Source organism: Ixodes scapularis, unplaced genomic scaffold (genome assembly GCF_016920785.2).
Source record: "Ixodes scapularis isolate PalLabHiFi unplaced genomic scaffold, ASM1692078v2 PGA_scaffold0__279_contigs__length_252992795, whole genome shotgun sequence".
Taxonomy (NCBI): domain Eukaryota; kingdom Metazoa; phylum Arthropoda; class Arachnida; order Ixodida; family Ixodidae; genus Ixodes; species Ixodes scapularis.
This window is the reverse complement of record NW_024609835.1, coordinates 179,278,309-179,297,290: the sequence shown is the minus strand read 5'-3', so window position 1 is coordinate 179,297,290 and position 18,982 is coordinate 179,278,309. Positions and strand designations below refer to the sequence as shown.

Here is an 18,982-nt window from a genome sequence, read left to right as displayed (position 1 = left end):
ATACGTACTATGACTCAAACAAACTTTAACAAAATGTCAAATTTTAGAATGTGCCTTGATATGTGAAAGATAATATCTTTGTCGATGCTTTTCCAAACTTGTTTTTATATGGGCTGTCCAGCAACCGCGGCGCCTCTTCCCAACAATTCCGCTAGTTTGTCGAAATGGCAGCGCTATTTTTAGGCGTTCTTCCCACGGGAAGTAAGCATGCCGGCGCAAACCGTTAATGGGAGAGTCCAGTCTTACTGAAAGATCCTGTTCGTTCCCCAAAAAGAAAATGTCCTCGGCTGGTTGAAGTGGGCACACAGATTAGCTGCTTTACTGAATGTGGAATACGCCATAAAAAAAATGCGATTCCCTGTACTAAAAAAAATAATGCGTGGTACTTATTTCAGAAATATAATCAATGACACTGAAATGATCGATGTCATTTACTCGGGCGCAGGTGCGAGAGTTTATTCACACCACAAGCGCTAGGTGATATTAGCTTGGAGCCACTTCTGTATGTCTTTATATTGAGAGTTCATCCATGCTGAGTTTGAGATGACGTTGTGACTTGACTGCTGGAACGCCCAGGTAACTTCCGCCATTGTGTCGTTGAAGTTGTAGTATAGGCTTCTCATCTGAAAAACAGGACGCGTGTTTTAAAGCCTAGAGTTACCTGTTGATTCGCATCACGTTCGTTCCGAACTCACTTCGTTGAATTCTTTCTCATCCAATATTCTGGATGACATTTGGATGAGAATTTCCAGGAATTTATCCTTCCACCTGAAACAAAGAGGCCAAGAGTGTTGTTCCTGCCAGAGTGATAATTTAGCCCCATGTTGCAAGGGGAGAAAACAGTCGTCAGATGTCCAAAACAACGTGTTTTTGGTGTAAGGCTTTTGGTGCTTCTGGTGTTAGGTGCTTTGGTTTGAAATTACTACGCGCTCTAGACACTCAGTCATCTGCGTTAAGTCCTTATTTCTAACTCTTCTCATTCGCGTTCAGACAATTAAAAAGCAAACCGAAGGAGCCCAAGTCGGCACCTGATCTTGATAGTCCACCTTCTTTTTATATACAAACTTCAGTCACCAAATGTCACCAGGCGCGCATGCGAACGCAGCATCTGAAGCCAGCTACAGCCGCGCCATCTCCCAAGTGCCATCTGCTACCAACGCGGCAATTCTAGCTTGGGCTCCAAGCTAGGTTGCCAAACACACCGCGCTATGCGCGGTCGCCTCTCACTTCACTCAGGAAAACATTAGGGTGGTTTCATTTGAAATCGAACACGCTTGTCAGGGTGGGTCTTTTGACTTTTTTTCAAATATATGCATTCGCCCCATTTCCGGAAAGAAGAAAACCGCTTTCCAAATTTTTTTTAAGAATATTTTGCTTCACAAAAAATTATTGAGTGGAGCAGGGTGAAAATCTGTTTTTTACTCCGTGATTTTTCTACCCAGTTGTGTACGCTGGTATGAAAACGGGAAGCATACAAAACTCACAGTAATTTTTTGTGTTCTTGTATGTTATTCGGACTATTTTTTAGTTCAAAGGAAAATACTTTTGTAGTTTTGCTTATTAAGGTAAAAAATGCCAAACATCGTCTTTTTGACGATCAGGTGACATCTTCAGAGCCTTGTAACTCATGATTTATTATATTTGTCACTTATTAAATACTATGCGTGTGTATTCCTGTACATGGGCTATCGACGGGCATAAGTTTTTTTTATTTTATTTTCACTGAATTTTTTATATAAAATTGGAAATATCGTCGAAAATGAAATTAACCGATATTTTGAACTCACTTTATCAAAAAAGGCCACTTTTTATTTTGTTCAATTTTTTTATTATTGCTGCCGATTATATAAACTTTCAATTGGCTTGATGCGAATTCCCCCTTTTTTTTTTTTTTTTGTTGTATCTTCTCTAGAAGTGATCGAAATCGCTCCCACGTGACAATGCGGTGACAACGTCAGAGCCTTGTAACTCATGAGTTATTATATTTGTCGCTCACCAAATACTATGCTGGTGTAGCCCTATACATGGAATATCGACGGGAATAATTTTAGTTTATTTGATTTTCACTGATTTTTTAATAAAAAATTTGAAATATCGTCGAAAATGAAATTAATTGATATTTTCAACCCACTTTATCCAAAAAGGCCATTTATTATTTGGTTTCAATTTTTTTATTATTGCTGCCTATCATATGAAATTTCAATTGGCTTAATGCGATTTCCCCTTTTTCTTGTTGTATCTTCTCAAGAAGTTATCGAAATCGCTCCCACGTTCTCTGAACGGCCAAACGCAGTTTCCGCAGGTTGGCTTCGCTGCAAAGACTATACTGCTTATCTGTGCGTTCAAATGCAGCGGTTAAATTCATTTTGACTGAGAATTAACAGTCGTGCTTGGCTACATTGTATTTTATTAATGTTTAATGATTGCAATAGACAGTCCTTAGTCTGATATTTAGCGGTGCAGCGTATGTTCCATTATCCGATGTTTAAAGCCAGGGCACAAAAGCCGGAGAAAACGGAACGAGTTCTTCATGTAGCCAGACCGGGGTCATATATCTGTTTGTGCTATACACAGCTTGTAAGGCACGTACAGCATGCCCGGCCCTTCGCGCTATAGGCCAATCTTCGTTACACCCAGGGAAGCATCCGGCACGGGCGCCAATCTATGATGTGTCTTGTCGCGTGCGATCAAATAACCATGTAATCGTCTGTTCTTTATTGTCAGCGTGGATATAAAAATATGTAATATCACATGACCCTCTTTAAGAAGGAAAAGCAGTTTGCAGAAAAAAAGTGAGGAAAACGGACTGAGTTTACTTGAAGCGAAGACAATTTTTTACAGAACACAAACACCAATTGGCGATAAATAGTCACTTTTATTAATTAACGCTGATATATTTAGGATGCACTTGTAATAAGAGGCCACCGAGGGGCCGTAAGGCACTTGGCTCCCGGATACCAAGCCCTGGACATCTCCCTGCCTCTGGAGGCCAACCTGTACGTCCGACCCACTTCGGCTGTGGAGTCTTCCGCCCGCTAGCTCGCAAACTTGGGACCGATAACTCGCAAACTTGGGACCCCTTACGGCTGTGGAGGAGTTCGGCTCGCCCGCCTTTGTGTGGATCCTTGTTTGTCGAGTTTGGCTGTGGTCGGGGCACCCGCTGAAAGTGCGGTCTCGGAGGACGGCAGGGGAAGTCGCCAGAGGTTAGGATTATTCACCCCAACATTTATTGACAAATTGGCCATATCTGTTGTAAAAGATTTTATATCCTATCTCTTAAATAAACAGTTGTGATTTGTTAACATCAGTAATCGTTTCCTCAACGAAGAAGAGAAGTCCTTAATTTCTTCGTGACAAAAGTGGTGGAGGTTCGGGGTACGACCTAATTTTCTACGTTACAATATGTTGTTGTGCTTTAAATAGTCCAGTTCACAAGCAACGCAATATTGGAACTTTTTGACAACGGCATCGGCTTGCCTGTGGAGATGATCGAGCGCGGGGGCGAGCTGAACTTTGTACCGCAGCGGTCGGATGCACCCGAGAAGTTCAACAGCGTGGTAAGTCGAGACGGACAGAACGAAAACTGGAGCCAAAGCTAGAACCTGAGACGGTGGCCCTTTTGTTTGAACGAGTGTGTGCAGTTAAAAATAAAAGTGTTGGGTTTTGTTCAAGACTGGATCGATATCTCTGATGCCAAGAAGCAAGGATTCCCACATGCATAAGAAGGCAGCGAAAGCAGTCACTTAATGTCTCTGTAGATTTTTAGTTTCTCCACTTTGTCGCACCGAACTTAATGCAAAGATTGTACAGGTATATAACCCCGGTCTGGCTACATGAAGCGCTCGTTCTGTTTTCTCCGCCCTTTGTGCCCTGGCTTTAAACATCGGATAATGGAACATCCGCTGCACCGCTAAATATCAGACTAAGGAATGTCAGTTGCCATCATTAAAAATTAATAAAATACAATGTAGCCAAGCACGAGTGTTCTCAATCGAAATGAATTTACCCGCTGCATTTGAACACACAGATAAGCAGTATAGTCTTTGCAGCGACGCAGACCTGCGGAAACTGCGTTTGGCCGTTCAGAGAACGTGGGAGCGATTTCGATCACTTCTTGAGAAGATACAACAAGGAAAGGGGGAAATCGCATCAAGCCAATTGAAAGTTCATATGATCGGCAGCAATAATAAAAAGATTGAACAAAGTAATAAACGGCCTTTTTGGATAAAGTGGGTTGAAAATATCAATTAATTTCATTTTCGACGATATTTCAAATTTTATATAAAAAATTCAGTGAAAATAAAATAAACTAAACTTATGCCCGTCGATATTCCATGTATAGGGCTACACCCGCATAGTATTTGGTGAGCGACAGATATAATAACTCATGAGTTACAAGGCTCTGAAGTTGTCACCGCATTGTCACGTAGGAGCGATTTGGATCACTTCTAGAGAAGATACAACAAAAAAGGGGGCAAATCGCATCAAGCCAATTGAAAGTTTTTATAATCGGCAGCAATAATAAAACATTTGAACGAAATAAAAAATGGCCTTTTTTGATAAAGTGAGTTCAAAATATCGGTTAATTTCGTTTTCGACGATATTTCAAATTTTATATAAAACATTCCGTGAAAATAAAACAAAACTTATGCCCGTCGATAGCCTATATATAGGGATACACCCGCATAGTATTTAACAAGTGACAAATATAATAACTCATGAGTTACAAGGCTCTGAAGATGTCACCGTTTTGTCAAAGAGACGATGTTTGGCATTTTTTACCTCAATAAACAAAACTACAAAAGTATTTTACTTTGAACTAAAAAATAGTCCGAAAATCATAAAAGAGCACAAAAAATTACTGTGAGTTTTGTATGCTTCCCGTATTCATACCAGCGTACAGAACTGGGTAGAAAAATCACGGAGTTAAAAACAGATTTTCACCCTGCTCCACTCAATAATTTTTTGTGAAGCGAAATATTTTTTTACAAAATTTTGAAAAGCGGTTTTGCTCTTTCCATAAATAGGGAAATCACATATATTTTAAAAAAATCGAAAGAGCCACCCCGACAAGCTTGTTCGATTTCAAATGAAACCACCCATTAATATAAGCTCAGGCCCGAGCGTGCACCAAGACTCGTCGGCACCACCAAAGGTTCCAAGGGTTCACCAGTGATCGCTTTCCTTTCTCAGCATCGACATCCACAACGGTGCGTCCGAATCTGGCTATTGTTGGGGCGTTCACGTTAGCAGACGACATTCGGAAGATGGCAGCTCCCGTTGCTGGCTTCAGAAGCTGCATTCGCACGTTCCTCCATGAAGAAGACTCTTTGTTGCCATGGTACCGCTAGCAATAGCAAACAGTCTTTATCGTGCGGAAGGAGACGACGGGGTGGCGAGGTTAGCTGCATATTTGTGCTCTTGCGCCGTGCGTTTCAAAAAAGGGGCGGCACGTGAACAAAAAGAGTTCGAAGTAATGACCTAAAGGGATGCTGAACCGAAATTTGGATTCCACAAAATACGCGGCAAAAGCGTGGAAGGGGATGCTACAAACACCAAAAGATCACTCACGCAGAGATATCTCGAACGGATGACCGCATTTTTCAAGAAAAGGAGGCGCATTTGACAGAAATGTTCGCGTCATATTTCTCCGCGAAGAAGAGGGAACGGCCTCGCATCTTCTCCGCGTCGCCGCCTTGAGGGGGCAAAGCGAAGAGAGGAGGAAACTAGTCATCTTCACGGTCACGCGCCTCGTCGGCCTGGTTCAATCTCGACCTCTTTTTTCCAAAATACGGCCGTCCATTTGAAATATCGGCTTACGATAAGTACTGAGGGATTGTAGCGGCCTGCCTACAACTCCCAGCATTGTTTTTTCTGAAATTCAAATTTCGGTGCACCATACCTTTAAAGGGATGCCGAATCGAAATGTGGAGCTCACAAAACAAAGCTGGGGTGATAGGCGAGACGCTGCGAAGCACCGTCCCGCCTATACATTAGCCACTCATACAGTCACTCATGCAGCGCTATATCTAACGAATGGCCGTATTTTTGGAAAAGAAGGGCACGATTGAACACAGCCGAAGAGCCCAACGAAGACATGTAACGTCGTAATTTTCATTTCCCCTCCTCTTCGCTTTATCCCCTCAAGCAGGCGAACCGAAGAGAAGAAAGAAGCAAGGCCACTTCCCCTCATCCTCAACTGTTAAAAAAATCATGACGTCACATTTCTCGCTTGATCGCGCCCTTCTTTTCCAAAAATACTGCCATCCGTTTGAGATATCGAAGTATGAGTGATGTTTTGGCGTTCGTACAGCCCCGTTCAACGCTTCTGCGGCCTTGTTTTTGAACTTCAAATTTTGATTCGGCATTCGGATGCTAAACCAAAAGCGAGGAATGTAACGTCACGACTCTCTTCGGAGGGTTGAGAATGAAAGGAAGTGGCTTTACTTCTCCTCATTTCGGTTCACCTGCTCGAGGGGACGAAGCGAAAAGGAGGGGGAATGAGGATAGCGACGTCAAACGTCTCGTCGCGCTCGTCGTTCGTGTTCAATCGCGCACTTCTTTTCCAAAAATAGGGCCTTCCGGTAGAGATAACGCTGTTTAACTGATATTTTGGGGTTTCTCAGCGTCTTGCCTATCGCTCCAGCCTTGTTTTGTGAGCTACAAATTTCATTTCAGCATCTCTTTCACGCAGACAACTGATTTTCGCCAGCTCAAAATATCTCGATGGGCCTTACACGAAGTTTGTTGCTAAATCAAAATTTAAACAAATATTTTTTTTTTATAACATGGGGTTAAATTACCGATGTACTTTTCTCTTATGTTTGGGGACACTTTTTTTTTTTATTTCTGAAAAGACGAGAAACGCGCCCAGCTCTAATCAGTGCTCAATCTGGGGGAGGGCACGCGTGCCAGTACCTTTCAACTGCATTGCCCAGAAACGTTGTCGCCGAATTCAGTCTGGGGTCACTGAATACTCAGGAAATGCAAGGCGTGGAAAGTCCCCAAATGATCACTCCGCAGCCAATGATATTGTGGCATAAGCCGATAAAAAGGTCAACGGTCGAATCATGAGATACGAAGTGAGAACGCAATAAGCCATACCCTTCTTTTCTTGAGTTGCCATTGAAGATATATGTTGGAAGCGTTGCAGCCTCAGCCTGATACTATTATCCAGGCTAACTCAAAAACATGCGATACGTACATGAAGAACATAGAAGGCCAGTTCCTTCGGATAAAATCCATCGTAATATTTCTCGCCCCCGCGCCTTGCTGGGAAACGTGGTCGAAGATCTTGACGCAGTCTTCTGGCCTCAGCAATTTTTCGTTGAGCGTTTTTTTAAGAAGCCTGTGGACACCAATATTCAGTTATCCTATGTAGTTAACATAAAAAATTTTCGTTTCCAGAAACCATTTTTTATCATTGTCCATGGCTCCCACGAAGCCGGATAAAAATATTCCAAGTTTGATTAGGGTAACTGGAATATATTAAAATTCAAACTGAGCTTAAAACCGGTGATTTCCCCCTTTATATATGTGTGATGCATTATATAATTTATTTTAATTGATTTAATTAATATACTATAAAGTTTTATTTTGCAAAAAAAAAACAATAGATTCCAATGAAGGGGAGGACAACAACACACATGTATAACTTTCAAAAAAAGTTTAGATGAGAGAAGGCTCACACTAGATGCTTCTGCTTCCAAGAAGTTTATTCACACGGTGCATCTTTTCAACGCGCAGCGGTTTAGCGAAAACGAGATTTCGCGCAATCGGCCTGTTCACACGTCAAGCCTCACGCGCAAAATCTGTGACGTACTGACTCACAAAAATTTCGACAAACCTTGTCATCTCCTCCGGGAATATCGGGTGCTTGGCATCAAAATAACTTGAAGTGCGCACAGTGTGAAGCCCGTTAGTCTGCTTTATTAATATCACTCGATAAACTTCGTCGGATTTGGCTCACTCGGTTTACTTGCACTGCGAAACCGGGCAAAAGATCGCGAACGTCAAAGAACAGGAGGATGGCTGCTGAGAGATCTGCACCGCGCCACCAACTCGTACCGCCCGTACCCACCGCTCCGCCGTGTGTCGCTTACCACCAAGTTTTTTTTTTTTTTTTTTCCTGCACTTTTCTTGTATTAGGCTTCTCCAAAAGCTTGCTTCGCCTCGAGGGTCAGGAGTCAAACCAATGGTGAGCGGCCATTGTCATCGGACAGGCCTCGGTGAGGTTTCAGTGTTTCAGCAAAATCTCGCTCCAGAAGATAAAAGCGACGGCTACTTTTTTAGAAGGCGCGCGCTATCTTCAGTCGCGTTCAAACGACGTATCTGCTTCGCGAAACAAAGTTTCGCGACACTAGACTCCCCAAAAAAGAAGCACCACGTGAATAGACCTTTGCAGCGAGAGCAACTGCATTATTCTCTTGAGACGGACATAGTGCTACAAAAGGCAAAAAGTGTCTCTATTGTTGAGAATACACTAAGAAATTTCTCGCTCTACCAGTACTATAATAGCAGTTCATAACATTTTTGAACAAGGTCTCGTTGTCGGGAAGAAGTTTTTAAATAAAGTATGGAGCTATTTTTTTATAAACGCCTCATTGAGTGGAACAATGCTTTATGAATATATTTTTTTTAATATCTAGATTTAAGTTTTATTTTTGTTTTAGGAGCGATGCTTGTACGCAGACGTTGAAAGTAATCCATTACAAGTGACGAATTACATGTTAATTCGTTACTGTTTCACGTAAGTTAGTAATTGACTGGTTACATTTCGTCGCAGTAATTTCTAGTGTAATTACGTTACAAATATTGCTAACGAATTACTTTAATTACTCATTACTTTTTAAAAATATGAATATAATACAGAAACTGGAGCAATATAATCAAGCGATTCAGCAGCATACAGATAGAAAATTCAACAAAATAGGAAACATCGTGAAGAGGAGAATAACTGAAACGAAAACACAATTCTTTGTATGACCTGCAGTCACTAGAACCACTAGAAAAACGTACAAGGCATATACAAATATGCGAAAAACTAACATGAAGAAGACAGAGCCGAGTACGCATTGTCTTCCGGATTTTCTAGCGGAAGTAAGCATTGATATTGAGCATGCGCACCTCTAGCTTTGTTTGCAAAATTCCAGGGATCATTTTAGGTCACTGTAAGCTAGCGGGATGGCGGGTGTGGTTGCAGCTTTCGCTGCTTGGTCAGCTTACAGACCGAACGGAGTGCTCCTACATTCTTTCTTTAAAATGCAATATTTTATTTTTAAGGGGACTACCATAATGCGGGCGGGTGAGAAATGGGAAGTCGTGTCGCGGAACATTTTTGAAAACATTAATATTGTTGCCATTCTTTTCTTTCAGAAGTGTACGAAAAAAGCAACACGAGAGTAATTTGTAACGTAACGAGTAAAGTAATTTGTTACTTTTCAGCGAAAGTAATTTGCAACGGTAATTTATTACATTTGAGGCTCGGTAATTTGTAATTGTAGTCCATTACAATTTTTAAGAAACGGGCAAAAATACGCTTGTGCTTATCACCAGGCTAGGCATTGTTTCGCTATAACAAGTAAATTGTCTGTTTCACGCAACAACACTAATGCTTTTTTTTTTTTGCCATTGGTGGTGGTGAAGCCAGTGTTTCTACAATAAGCCAACATCAAAATTACTTTTTTTTTCAGACTTGTACAGCGCGACACAAAGATCTCTTGCTCGTTAGTTTCTTTCCCGGTCCCAATTCGGGCTAGAGAGTTTATTTTTATTTTTAGCAATTCTTGGATTCCTCCACCCGCCCTTTATTCGATAAGCGATATTTTCCGGCAGCCGCGCTTTGACGTTGAAAGAGCCGCAAAAATCCGTAGGTGGAGCAAATCAGCTTCCCGAAGTACGCAAAACCCACCAGGCTGTCTTGAAAGTGAGTAAGGAATGATTTGATTGCGGAAAAACACGTTAATTGCTAATGCGAGATTTTTTTTCTTATAGTCATGCATTGACAGTCTTGGAAACACCGGACCTGTTGCGTCCCAGGCAGCCTATTATCGCTATGCAGCCAATGACGTCGCAGCATCAGCTACTGAAAACGCCGAAGAATAAATCACTCAGCCAAAAATAGTAAACATACTAATCAAATTACATCGATGTCCTTTTTTTAAAGGCAATACCATTCTCCGTAGGCTCTTGTGAAAACAAAACGCATGAACATAAATATTTTAATAAGAATTGTGTTTCAAAAAAACACCGAGACCCACGCCAGATGTAAGGGCTCGAGGTCTAAGACAAAACAGAAAAGGATCGTGTTACAAAGTTACCCGCTGCCTTCAATCTAAGAAGGCACATAGGCGTTCAGTGAATGATAACGCTCATGTGCGTTACTTTTTTCGAAAAAAAAAATCAAAAAGAAAAAAAAAATACATATATACATATTTATTGTGTTCATTTATTTGTTTCGCTTAGTTTAACCTTACATTTAGTAGTGCTGCCAAATATTCGCTTCTTGTCAATGTGAAATCTGAGACGATTGAACAATCGAGCCGCAAGACTTCGACATGCCTTTGAACCGGGCACATGGGCGACGTTATATAGAGCCACGCTAACCACTCTGTGTAAGCCTTTTCTCCTGGTGTCTAAAAAAAAAAATACATTTCGCCGTCTCAAAACAACGACATTAAATTTGTAAAGGCTTTGGGGAACACTTTAATGGTTTGCGGGTTATTCTCGAAAATGAAAAGTTTCGTTTTAATGGATTAAATCTGAGAGGAAGTTGCACGTGGCTACCCCTCGAAATGAAGTATTCGAGCTGAGTGCCCGGTGTTGTGAACATCGTGCTTTAAAGGGCCTATCCAGCCTAAAAATTGCAATCCTAGGTGTTCACGCCTCGCGCTATATTACGAACCTTCAATTAGCCAGCCAAATTATCGAACGAAAATAGCTAACATTTCATCGGGAGATTACTTCGAGAAGCTCAAACTTTGGTACACACATGTTTTGTTTCGTCACTCGACAAAGCATGTAACGTAACAAGGTACTACAGCCACAAATCATGACGTCGCGTATTTTATTTTGGTTCCGCTCCTCACTAACATCAAGCCGCTCTGTATGTCGGACACAGTGGCGGATGTCTCAACGATCGGCTGCGAGGGCATCATAATAACAAAAACAAGACTGCCTCTGGCCATCTATGGTTGCGATCTTTAGGTCACAAAAGGCGTTGCATTGAAGATGCGATGACAAGTGTATTAGCGGCCCGTCAATTTTTTCTCCGCCAAAGACTTATACGCACTACTTGGCGATGTAGTCAATCTGATCTGAGCAGATTCCCAATGGTTGTTGTTGTTCTCCTTTTTGTGTCATAGTTATGCTTTTTTGCAAATAAGTAGAAGAAGAAAACTGAGTCGTACTTCTATGTGTCTTCTGCTTTTGTCGTTATTTGTAACGCGCTGTTGCTGCTATAATGAACCCAGGATGCGTTCAGCGACGCGACGCGATCGACGCGCACTCTAAAAAAAAGGGGGGTGTATTCTTACACCCTTTGTCTCATATAATACACCCCAAAACTTCCGTTCGACTTACAGCGCACTGACGTCGATCTGACGGTACTAATTTTCACGAGAGGCTCGATAGCTGTGTGGTACAACTCAGTAAAATAGTTAATGTACGTGTAACTGACTACAAACAAAAAAAAATAATCCGGGTTTTCTTGGCCCTACTGCAAAACCTCAGTGTTTTCTTTCTGTGGTCTTTGATACTTACTGTAGCTATTTAATAAGTTATATCGTTCCGTTATCAAGCCCCTCGTAAATTTTGGGGCGTCTGTTAGACTATAGTGCGCTGTACGTCAAATTAAAGTTTTGGGGTGCATTATATGAGACAAAAGGGTGTAAGGTGATACTCTTTTTTTTATAGAATTCGCTGACAACAGGCGGGACAGCGCGGCAGGAAGCAATAGCGAGTAGGACGGGGAAAGAGATCCTTAGGAGACGGCATCCTGGTCCTGTTATGTCACAGACTGTTTATGATTGGGTTGCAATACGGGAACCTCCAGAAGTGTTTTATATGCTTTATTCTTCGAGTCGCGAGCTGAAATTTCATGGACACTTCCATGATCAGGTCCTGGTACCTGCCACAACATTTTCATATAAAACAAACGACCCCTATTTCAGGCTGGAAAGGCCCTTTAAAGCCACGGGTGCGCACTATTTTTTATTTAAATGTGTCTGTGTGGTTATTTTTAGGGGCGGGGCATGGTATTTGTTATTTAAGCATTAAAATAAGTAGGGGTTTAGCTCCTCCTAAACGTAAACCCGATCTTTTTTTTTTAAAGTATACGTGTGGAAGTTTAATGGTGTATTTATAAGCTAGATGCGTGGTTCGCAGCTCCTTACGCTACCCAGAGAATAGGTGCTTTTCACCTTTAAATATATATACATTTTTGCTTGTGCTCAGGACTCTACTAACGAGGACTTCAAAGGCTTTCTTGTCATAAGACTTACTAGTGCCTTTCTGCCTCGGAACGTATTTAACAATAAACGAGCGGGCGAATCACGCGGCATAAATGAATTGAAATCTCCGGGAAACTGGTGATGTTATACACTTTTTTTTTCTTCTTTTTCCTGAGGTAAAAGGGGATTTTGCTGTTTAGACTTCATGACTATAGTCCATTGCAACTCAAGAAGGTTGGAAGAGGGTAAGACGGGCCGGGGAGGAGGAAGCAGACGAAACGCTAAAGAGAGAAGGAGGTTTTTCCTCCCTTTTCCAGCGCTGAGTCTGCTTCCTCCTCCCCGGCTCGTCTTACCCTCAGCCTAGCTTCTTGAGTTGCAACGGACTAGTGTAGTGCAGTAGAAGCATTTTAGTGACGAGAGGAAACAATGCGGAAAAAGCGAGGGAAGAGACCTCTGACCTCACCCTTCCGCTTGCCCTTCCTGCTTTGGCACCTGTGTTCATGACCACATAGTGGTGTATTATAATGAAGATACTTTGTTTTAAGTAAAAACCGACAAACCACGAAAAATAATTCCTGAAAAGGTTTTATCAAACTCGCCTGAAATTTAAAAAAAAAAAAACGGTTTTAAGCTATTCTCTACAAAAAATAATTTAAGCATCACTTAAAGAAATCTTTATCTACAGCTTTATCTTCTGATAGTCCCGAACACAGCCCGAAATGAACATTCTACAATGCTGCTTTTCCTTAGAATCCACACCCCTAACATCACTTCCTTCTCTTTTCGGTACTGTGGCGTTTTCCAAGTAGTCGGGCAACGCGCATGCCCTTTGAAATTATGGAAACCCGTGCCTGTATCTTGTTTCTTTTTTTTTTTTTTAATGTGAATTTTATTAAACGCATTTCTTGGCGCCGAAGATTGGCACCAATGAACACTGAATTAGTGGGAATCAATACACTCCGAAAGAACACCCCCACCATCTGAAGATAAATAAACTCCGAAAACACGGAACCCTATCAACATAATGCCTGCATTTGAGTCTTGTATGCGTCGCGACTTCCAGATCGTGAACTTACGTTCGCGTGATGCGGTGGTTCCGGGAGCAAGTGAGGGCCCACACGATGTCGGACCTTTCGTAGCCGACATCCTGGGAGCCCCCCACGAAGCGGTCCCAGAGGAACTTCCAGTCCGAGTAGTCACCGCGCTCAATGGCCGTGCAGTACACGAACCCCCGGTGGTTCCTCGAAATCCTGCCGAATCAAGTCGCACCATTAGGTACCCATCATAGCCTGAGTTCGAGCATTGCACGTGATCTTGAACGGCAAACGCTCTTGAGTCTCGCCGTAGTAGAGACTGGTCTAGCGCAACTTGAGATTCGTGTAAAGAATGCCACGTCCCAACTTCGCTCGCGAATTCCTCCTATCCCGATGTCAGCGGGCGAGTAAGTCCAATGCCAGGACTTTCTATTGACTCACCTGGAATCTTTATCTTGTACTCATTGTGATTTATCATATCCCTATAAATTTTCACTCAAAGAGGGTTCTTTCTATTCATTGTCAGATGCGAAGTGCGAAGAAAATGAGTTTTTATGTACCCAGGGAAAACGATTTTGACTTTTACTTTTAATTAGCGTGGTAATATACGGAAACGTATAATTAGTGTTATTGTCCTCACTATTGGGGCCATATTTTAACTGAACTTGGTAAGAAAGAAAAAAAAAACAGTATGCACGCACGCTCAGCGTAGCCAACAGATACTTAATCATTATTTATGTAACTTATTATTTTCTGTGTTCAGTAATTTGCATCGTATACTTTTTTTTCAATGTGTGTTCCACCGCCGGAAATATTGCTTAGAGCATTAAAATATGGCGATATTTTAAACTTTTAATGAGCAACACGCATTTCACCGAAATCTGCGTATATGGTCGGTTTGAATAAATATAGGGTGTCCCAAGTCACCAGACGAGATCTAAAATGAACCGTAAAAATCGACTAATGCACGTAGCGAACTAAACGTTTCGACAAAGGTGTATTTCACCGGTCGGTTTTTTCTTATAAAATTACAAATCGTAGCTCACTTTCTGTAAAAAATAGAACCAAGAAATAGGCCAAGGTCAACGGCGGGCGGCAGGGCGGCCAGTCCGAGGGCAATTTCCCAGATTACGGTAATATTCAGGTCTATGTGGGAATAAGGGAAATCTTGCTTTTTTGAGGGAATTTTAGGCCAATTTGTATATCTGGAATTTTATAGATCAATTATGAATTTTGTTTTCTTTTTTCAGATAATATCAAATTTTAGCGGTTTAAGCTACATTTGCGTTATTCCCTCTAGCCGTTTGACGGTTTGCTGTGCGACCATCTGGCAACACCAAAAACACTTAATTAACTTTTTTTTTTTTTTTCAAAATCAATTTTTCTGTTGTTATTGTCCCCAAGAAAACTATGGAGGAAGGGACCAGCCAAATCAAAGCTTCTGAAGCGCTGCTGTGCCATCTAGAAAAAGAAAGCTTGAATAGAAGAAGAAATACTGCGATGTGTAGAGACAGACTTTCCAGAAATAATAATATTTCGTGAAGTGCCGTGCACGAAATGGTGCGCAGTTACTGTGTGCCGTGTTCCGTGTGTTGGAGTTAGAGAACTCGATTGATTTAGACCTCTTGTTTTGAAATGACTATTATAAAAATCACTAATGACGTTATGAAACCTGTACCATGTTCTGGTGACATGCCTAACATCTAAGGCCAAGGGAGGGTTTCATTCATCAGTTTGAATCTCCCGGAAGAGTTCACTCAGCCAAATTTGATTTGGCCACGGTTTTGGCCCGATGAACTCATTTTTACGAAATGTATGCGGGGCGGAAAAACGATATAATTATCTCTCATCGTAAAAACTGAAGTGATGTTGGAAACAACGATTATATAATTATTTGGGAAAGCGAGGAAAATGTAGGCAGAAAGACGAAAATTTCAGGCGTCCGCTAGGGAAAGTTTCGCTTTCCGTGTTGGCAGCCCTGACGGGCGCCGACGCAAACGACCAAGCCGAGTTGCGTGGCGCGTTTGGCACTCGTACTGATAGATGGCGTCGGGGGCAGCTTCGGAAGGGGAAGCCAACCAGCGAAAAAAAAGCAAACGACACGCAGACGAAATCCGTTTTCTTTTTTTTTTTTTTTACTTAAGTTTTTATTTACTGCTCATATCCATTTTTTAACTGGAGTTACAAAAATATTATGTTCATTTTAATGAACCACGGTGGTCGCGAACAGTCTCGATAAGGAGGTAGCGCTATCTATCAATACGAGCGCCATTGAGAGCGCCCCGCAACTCGACTTAGTCATGTGCGTCGTCACCAGCCGTTGACCCTGGTAAGTTTCTTTGTCCTATTTTTTACAGAAAAGGAGCTACGCTTTGTAATTTTACCTGAAAAAACCGACCTGCGAAATACATCTTTGATGAAAAGTTTTGATTGCTACGTGCAGGTGCCGATTTTTAGGGTACATTTTAGATCGAGCCTGGTGGCTTGGAACGCCCTATATACCTAAAACTGTCCGTGTATTTATAATTGTCTCTTTCGAGTACTCAGCTTGTTGGCTGTTCCGGGGTTGTCCTTGAAAGCTTTAAACAGGGCCAAGGCACCCTGCACACATGGTGGATAGTCGTACTTGCATGCCAGAGCGTAGATGTCTCGTCGAAGCAGTCTGCGTAAGCAAATCTATCCATAACTTCTCACGTAAAATGCGCAAAAAAAAATAAACTTTTTAAAATCTTTTTTTTTTAAGTACTATTGACAAAGGTATGCAAAAATAATATCTACAGGGTGATACAAGGAGACGCCAGGCTCCTTAAATCGACCGAAAAGTTCGGTTTCTTAACCTATCGCGCTACGACTTTGTGCAGCGTTGCCCACAGATGGTGCATTTTTTTGTAAAATTTGCAAAGACCGAACTTACCTGAGGAAAAAGTAAAGAAAGAAAAATGCTTGGCTTTCATGGAAACGGAGCGACGCCACCGGTTTTCATACAACAAGGCGCCGTTTCGCACGGGAGACAAGAGATGGCGCAAGCGGTCGCGACGCCAACTGCCGCCAACGAACGAGCATACGACGCCGAGAGCCGGCGTCTTTAGCAGACAAGAAACTGCAATTTCTTGTTGTTACCGCGCCTGTATTTGTTTCTGCGACTGTCGCCGCCTGCGGAACGCGCGCCGCTTTTGAGTCGAAAAGATCGTCTGCTAAAAAGGCCTGCTCTCGGCGCCGTATGCTCGTTCGTTGGCGGCGTTTGTTGCGCCATCTCTTGTCTCCTGTGCGAAACGGCACCGTTTTGTTTGCAGACCGGTGGCGTCGCTGCGTTTCCATAGGAGCTAAGCCTTTTTCTTTCATTACTTTTTTCTCAGGTAAGTTCGCTCTTTGCAAATTTTACAAAACAAATGCACCATCTGTGGGCAACGATGCACGAAGTCGCAATTTAAAAGGCCTGGCGTCTCCTTGTATCACCCTGTATATCTAGGTCGCTCAAAAATACGTACTAAGCATCAACAGCATGCCAAAATATTCACATTTTCTATATTTGTTTCTGAAATAACAATTTTTAATGCAGTCAATATCTATTAAAATATTGAAGGAGTACGGAAACTAAAATTTGGTGCTCATTTCTTTGCTTCGACATGACGTACGTAGCAGTTGAACCTCAGAAATATCAATATTTCGTTTGCAAACGCAAGAAAACATTTTAAGCTGAAATATACGATATCCGAAAAACACCTGGTTGTTGGTTGTGAAGCTTCAATGGAATGTCGTGACAGCATTGGCATCCGACGGTAGCGCCACAACACGAGAAGCCCGCTCGGTAGTACAGGTTACCTAGGCCAGAACGTAATACCAAAGGTTTGGTGAAGAAAGCTAAAGCACAGCTGGCAACCTTGGATTCACTCCGCCAGCCAATCGCTTCCACTCACTCTTTGACGTCAAAGGCCGTAAGGGGCTAAGGAAGTATAGCTTTTTCAACATGGCGACGCTGCTTTCTGTAGTCTAGTCAGAGTCTGGCAGTGAACGGTTTTATTAGGTGCGGAGCATAAGCTTATATACTCAGCGCGCTAGTAGCTACAGCGCCGACTGCCGGGATTATGACTGGCCCATGACATCTTCCTCCTCTTCAGGTTGCTTGCGTTCCGAGGTTGGGTATCGCTGAGGTTTCCTCCGTAGTCGCGTACTTCTGCGCTCTGGGGTAGCCGATTGAACGTTGGTAGCTCCGGCGGTCGCATCTTCATCTGCCGGTGACGGTGCGTGTCCGACCTGGTCGTCCCCGGGAGGTGTCTGTTGACTCGAAGTACCGGCTGTTCCGCTCCCGTGGACCGAAGGGGCATTTTCAACTGTAGTAGTAGTCGGCAGAAGTCGCAAATCCTCTTCAGTACGTCTTCTGCTCTGACCATCTTCAGTGGTGACTACGTAAGACCTGGGTGCATCTGTTGTGGCTTCGATGACCGCGGGAGTCCAGGTTCTCTGCAAACTGTCATAAACGATTACGGGGAAACCTGGTCGCAAATCAGGAAGTTGGCGCGCGGTTCGGTCGTATGAAGCCTTCTGCTTGTCTCGTATTTCCTTCAGACGACTTGTCACTACCTCTGTTGGTACGGTTTTGGGTTCCATATGACTTGTGGTAACGGGCAGCAGTGTTCTTGTTTGGCGCCCCATTAACCGCTGTACCGGCGACTTGAGGTGGGCACCTCTAGGCGTGTTGCGCCATTCTAACAGTGGTAAACAGAAGCTTACTTTTTCTCGAGGGCACTTGATTAAAAGCTTCTTTGCTTCTTGGACTGCGCGTTCATCCATTCCATTGGAACGGGGATGGTAAGGAGTTGAAAATACTTGTTTGATCTGCAGGCTCGCCAAAACGTCCTTAAACGCCTTGCTGCTGAACGGCGGCCCGTTGTCGCTGCATATTCGGACGGGCAGTTCATGAGTGGCAAATATTTCGGTGCAGGCAGAAATCACTGTGGCCGCTGTTGCTTGGCGAAGTTCCTTGGTTTTAAAAAAAAAAAAAGGAGTAGTAGTCGACCACAATGAGAAACTCATAACCGTCATGATGAAAAAGGTCGACTCCGATCATTTGCCAAGGGAGGGTCGGTACGTCGTGGCTAAGCATTGGCAGCTTCACGTTTCTGGGTTTGTATTTTTGACACAGTGTGCACGAGTGTGCTAGTGATGTGATGTCACTCGTAATGTTTGGCCAATATATGACTTCTCTTGCTCTGTTTTTCATTTTTTTTCCTCCCCACAGTGCGCCGCGTGCAAAAGCTTCAAAACTTCTTTTTTTTTTTTTTTTTTTGCTTTCGGGACGATTATCTTGTTGCTTCGCAATACCAGGCCGTCTTCTACGTGAAGTTCATCGCGATAGTTCCAGTATAGTTTTAGCTCATCCGGTACGTCATCCTTCGAGTCGGGTCATGATGTGCTGGCGTAGTCGCGAAGTTGCAGCATCACCGGGTTCCTTTCTGTTGCATCTAACATGCTTTTCAGCTTGGCGTCTCAAATAGGAAG

The 18,982-nt window shown here is 42.7% G+C and overlaps 1 long non-coding RNA gene across 1 annotated transcript; it reads right to left on the bottom strand.

Annotated features, from left to right (window-relative positions):
• Positions 1 to 514: 514 nt before the first annotated feature.
• LOC121836013 lies at positions 515 to 7,287 on the bottom strand. Its single transcript, XR_006077753.1, has 3 exons — positions 7,205 to 7,287; positions 696 to 768; positions 515 to 623 (listed from the first exon to the last, which is right to left on the bottom strand). It is a non-coding gene; the product is annotated as an uncharacterized LOC121836013 (long non-coding RNA).
• Between the last annotated feature and the right edge of the window lie 11,695 nt (positions 7,288 to 18,982).